Source organism: Bidens hawaiensis, unplaced genomic scaffold (assembly GCF_021521415.1).
Source record: "Bidens hawaiensis isolate Kalapana, Puna unplaced genomic scaffold, B.hawaiensis_p1.1 tig00026827_1, whole genome shotgun sequence".
Lineage (NCBI taxonomy): Eukaryota > Viridiplantae > Streptophyta > Magnoliopsida > Asterales > Asteraceae > Bidens > Bidens hawaiensis.
This window is the reverse complement of record NW_027494316.1, coordinates 287080-293146: the sequence shown is the minus strand read 5'-3', so window position 1 is coordinate 293146 and position 6067 is coordinate 287080.

Below are 6067 nucleotides of genomic sequence, written 5' to 3'. Positions count from 1 at the left end.
TATAGAAAAATGTTTCGTTTTACAAAATTTATGGACTCGGCTAATCTCGACCCGTAGGTAGCCAACCCGCGCCTAACCAAACCCGTAGTATATAAACGAAAGTTCTTGACACTTCCACCATTTTCACCCAACTCTTTCACTTGCACCCACCCAAACTCTCTCATTTCTAGAGAGAGAAGCTAGAGAGAGAAAGTCCTCAAATCACAAATCCGAGCCCGGAATCTTGTTCCTAATCGTTTTTGGTAAGTCCCTTTCGAAAATCATCCGTTTTCATAACCATTTTCGGCCTCAAATCGAGCAAAAACTCCCATTTTCGTAACTTGAGTTTTCGGGTCAAAAACCGACTTGTTTTGGTGTCAAAATGCAAGCTTTTGTGTTTAAAAGTACTAGGAATCGATACCCCTTTCAATCCCGAGCATTTCCATGTCAAAAACTTCGATTTTGGGTCAAAAATCTGGAAAATCTGGAAAACCCGTAGGTTTCTCCGTCGCCCAGCTTGAAGGAGTCGAATCAGACTCATTCGATCGAACCAGTCGATCGAACCAGTTCATTCGATCGAAGGAGTCGATCGAACCAGTCCAGTCAACCGAATAGGAAAGCAACCGAATGGTCTCCAACTCATTCGATCGAATGAGCTTCGTATTCGATCGAACGAGTGTCTATTCGATCGAACAAGTTCCATGTCCGACCGAACGAGTTTTCCCAAACTGGTTCGACCGAATGTGTTTCTGGTTCGATCGAGTGTGCCTCAGATTCGATCGAATGTGTGTCTATTCGATCGAATGTGTGCCTATTCGACCGAACGTGTTCCTATTCGATCGAATGTATTCTAATTCGATCGAATGTATTCTTATTCGATCGAATCAAGCCAGAACCAAGCTGTTTTCATCTTTAAAAACCCAGTTTTTGCTCGAGGTCGCGTAAACTCGTTTTCTTAGACTTATAGCACGTTGTTAACCTTATACGTATGTCCAACTCTAGGCTAAGGAGATCTTCTGTAGCACCATCCTAACCCGAGATCAAGGTGAGTTCATAAACCCCTTTTCAACTGTTTTTACTTTATCAAACCACGGGGTGGAAATATGCAAAACACTTTACTTCAAACCTTTATACACTGTTTTACTCTGCTTTTACTCGCTTTCACTGATAACTTAACGTAATGTAAACACCATCACAATTACTTTACTTACTCTATAAATTTGTATCACTTTATGAACTGTTACACTATGAACCATTGTACTATGAACCGTTGCACTATGAACTATATGCTCTATGAACTGTTGCTCTATGAACCACGGTCACTATCTCGACTGCTTTGGGTACTGCGGCACCCATGTAAGTCTCGCACACTCGACTGCTTTGGATACTGCGGCATCCATGTAAGTCTCGCATACTCGACGGCCTTGGATTCTGTGTGAATCCATGTAAGTCTCGCCTCACACTCGCGTGACCTCTATGTGTGCTATGTGTTATTATTTGCTCTTTGGTCTATCTGTTATGTGCATTTATCTCAAGAATTGTGAACTATTGTATTGCCTTATACACGTTGTAACTCAATGATCCACGTACACGCTTTTCACACACTATTATGAACTGTACCGAACCATGTATTATACACTACGCTTTTACTTATGAACTGTCTTCTCACTTTGAAACTCATAAAACAATAAGCACAGCAAAATATGTTGTGGGAGTGGTGGGTTAGCCGCTGGTACACCCTATATATAAACCCCAACAACCTATTTTGGTGCGCTTGTTCTCTTTCAAACTATTTTTCTAATAGCCGGGATCAAACCCAAACATGGTAGAACAAGTTGTAGGAGGTGGTGGGTTAGCCGCTGGTACACCCTATATATAAACCCCTACAACTTGGTCTAACATGCTTGTGTATGAAGCCTTTTCCTTTTACAACAAACTTATGTTCTCACTCAACTATTTTTGTAGTTGACAGCTTTCTTGCATATTTTTCAGGTAATGCTAATAGATGAAGAACAGGGATTTCTAGATGGCCTTAGGAGATGACTGAAGGCGTAGTACTAGACTTAGTATCTGTTGGACTATTGTGGTTTTATTTGTATCTTTTGAACAATGTAACTTGATTATCTATGTATGCATTTCATTTAGACTCTTAACCTGTGTTATGGCTTATTCAATCTGAGACTTCGTCCACGCCCTTGGCATTCCGCCTCTGGCCGGGGTGTGACAGTTACTTAACCTACTTTAACGGAAGAATGGCGCTCAAAGCCATTCTTCCGTGCTCCACTCGAACATGTGTCGGTCTGACTTGCGGGTACCTGATTATGTTTAACAGGAAAACCCGGGAGTTTTGTCTCGTGAATCCCATCACGAGAGATGTACTTCGTTTCCCGGGTTTTCCTGGTAGAATAAGTAGGGATCCAGACAGCGTCAGGGGCATTCTCGTCTTTTCACCCTCGTCCGGGTGGGTGTTAATAATCACTCACCAAATATCACATGTCGTATCGTATTCTGTAGCCGGGGCTGATCCCACGTGGGATTCTATTTCGTTTGACTTTCCCGTCATGGATTTACATTATTTTAAAGGGAAGGTGTACGCGATACACAATTTGGGCCAGTTACAAGAAGTGAAACTTAAACAGAACCCATGTTTGAAACCCCTCGGGATGAAAAACGTCCTCCCGGACACGTGTTTGCGTCAGTTTGTAAGTTCGGGTGAAAGTTTGTATGTTGTGAATTGTTTTAACAGAAGACACATCAGAGACGTACGAAATTGATTTGGGGAAAAAGGAATGGGTGCCGAGGATGATCGAGGAGCATGCAGTTTTCGTGAGCGAGTTGAAGAGCAGCGCGGTTGTTAATCCCGGCACCTGGGAAGATGGTGATGGAAGTAAGAACAAAGGCAAGTGGTTTAGGGCAAACTTGTGGTACTTCCCTCAAGATTGCATGAATGTTAATCGCAGAAAGTAGTGTTATTAACTGTTGGAGTTTGCTTTTATTTTATATTGTTTTATCGTTGTAAGGTACTTTTTCATGTCATTTGATTCTTCTGCATTGTGGGTTATTATGTTTTTGGCTATCTTTATTTATTTGTCTTCGGTTATATGCTTTTGTTTGATTATACATTTTGTTATGTTATTCTCCTTAGTTAGATTTGTTTATTTATATAATCCTTTAAGATAGCAAAATAATATAAAGAAATAAATTCTGGACTTAAGGAACCAAAAAAACTATGATTTCTATTTGCTAAATTGGTATTTCAAATCAAAATAAAAAAATGATATTTTTACCATATTTAACATGACCCTAATTAGATTTTCGGGTTCGGATTGAATTAATCATGTTTAAGTATTTTGGACACCCCCTACTCACAAATATGCCGATGTTTGTTATCTTGGGATCAGGTAATTCATAGTTTGTGATTAGCCTTCAAAAATTATAGTAGAAAACCAATAGAAACAAAAAATTCAACCTAGTGCTAGAGAGGAAATGAAATATTCCTTTAACAAAAACTGGACATTATTAATTAGTTTCATGATATGATACACTAAACAGTTTCTTTCATTTTACCCACTAGGATATCAAATGAAACTCATATACTAGATTGTATCTTATCGTATTACGGGGTTGTTTTATATTTTTTTCATATATCAGTTTCTTTCAGTTTCTTTCATTATATTTTTTTCATTTTGTTATGTTATTCTATTTCATTAGACTTGTCTATTCATATAATCCTTTAAGCAAGTAAAATAAAAGAAATATAGATGGTGTTTTTCTGGACTTAAAGAACCAAAAAATTATGATTTCTATTTGCTAAATTGATATTTGAAATTAAAATTATAAAAATGACTTTTGTTTACTATTCACATAACTCACGGATATGCACGTATTTGTTATCTTAGGATTAGGTAATTCACAGTTTGTGATTAGCCTTAAAAAAATTATAGTAGAAAACCAGTAGAAACAAAGATTCAACCTATGACATGTGCTTGAGAGGAATTAAATATTTTCTTAAGAAAAAATTGGACATCATTAATTGTTTTCATGATATGTACGTTACACTAAGTTTGCCCACTAGGATATCAAATGAAACTCCTATATCAAAATATTTGTAAATCAAACGAGTCTAATTCTCATCCTATGCTTGGTACATGACACATTTTTTGGTTCAAGTAACTATAAAATGTTCGGTGAAATAGTTCATAAATCGTTTGACCGAAAAGTCAACTCGTGTTCGTTTACAAATGAATAAAATGGTTAGAATTATATTAAGAGTCTGACATGAAAACAATTAAACTAGATTGTGAACAGCAGTAAGAAACAACATAGCAACACAAAGTGAACTATTTGGTACGAGATCCGTATGTGTAAAAGAAAAAAGAAAAAATTGTACCCGAGTCGCAAATTTTATACCATATATGGCTCAATTCCTTTGAAATACAATATTACTTTTGGATTCCATGGTTATACCATAATCCTTTTCACTTTGAAAGCCAATATAGAATGAGAAACAACGTACAAGCCGTGATGACAGCAGATAGGATGAGCGCATCTCTTGATTTCTTCCTTCTAATCGTGCATGCATACGATTTGTACAAAGTTTACTTAAGTGCTGTTTGTTTTTTCAGAGGTAAAACATCTGCAGTCTGCGGACCATATCTGCAGACATCTGCCACAGAAGATGTGGACCAAAACTCTGCAGTCTGTAAGAAGAAGAGTGTTTGTTTTCCCGACTCAAAAGTCAAACCATGTCTTCCCAACTCACACTCACTGGTAGGAATCCACCCTCACCTCCATTTCCGATACCCACATCCTCTCTTCACCTTCACACATTATCCACACCTACCACACCGTCTTCCACGGCTTCTCCGCCAAACTCTCCGCCCTCAAGCTTCCAAGCTAAATACTTCTTCGCCGGTTAGGAAGCCACCTACGCCAAGATGAAAGACACATCGGAGCACCGCTCACCGAGAGACTCCGACGGGCACGGGACTCACATGGCTTCAATCGCCGCCGGCATGTACGTCTTTCCGGCATCTATGCTTGGTTACGCCCGTGGAGTCGACGCTGGAATGGCGCCGGATGCTCTTCTGGCGGCGTATAAGGTGTGGCTGGCGGTAGAGGGTGGCCGGCGGTAGAGGGTGGAGGGTGGAGGAGTGAAGGGTGGAGCTAGGGTTTGAGAGGAGAAGGAAATGTGTTGTCTGATGGAAAAAATAAGTAGATGAGAAGAGGTGAAAAGTGGTATGAACAATGCTTCTAGGAGAAGAGGACGTGTATACGTTTTTTAATGAAACGCATTCGGAAAAACAAACACACTGCAGAGCCCAACGTTTGCGCGGCGCAGACAAAAGAGGTGGAGAAGTGCTTTTGAGGAAAAACAAACAGCACCTTAATCAGTTTTGAAGATTTTATTATTTTTTTAATTATTTTAAATATGGAGTGATACCGATTAGGTCACGAACAATAGGGAACTTTTCACTTAGTTTTTTTTTATTTTATTATCTCAAACGAGTTAAACAGATCCTATAGGTATAGTATACGTAAGTATCCCTATATCTAAGTATTTGCCTTGCGACTAGCACGCTAAGCTAAGATCAACCACTTGGAGAACCTGGAGTTTTTCTTTCTCGGTCGTCTGGCTTAATAAGGTAAGTGAAAAGAGACAACAATTGTTTACTAGCAAGCGTTGAAAGCAAATGCCAGAATGACTCTTTGAACTGAACGACGTAATAAATAAAAAAATTAACTGCCATAAAAAACGAGATGATTAAATACAATCGAACAAAAAAGATATAGTTGAAAGAGGAATAGTCAAATAGATTGAAAGCAACCAAAGTATTTTTTTTATAGTACATTCAACCTTATATATGGGTTTTCAAATACTTCGATTAAAAATGTAGTTAATAATTATTTATATATGTTCAAAATGTGGACGTTTAAAGTGTTAAGTGGTTCAACCTAACCCGTAAACACATTTCAACTAGAAAGAAGGCGTTTCAACACAAATATAATTTTAACTCATTACCCAACTTACCACTAGGGGTGTAGGCCCAACTACTGCTGAGCTACTTGACACGTTAAAAACTCAATT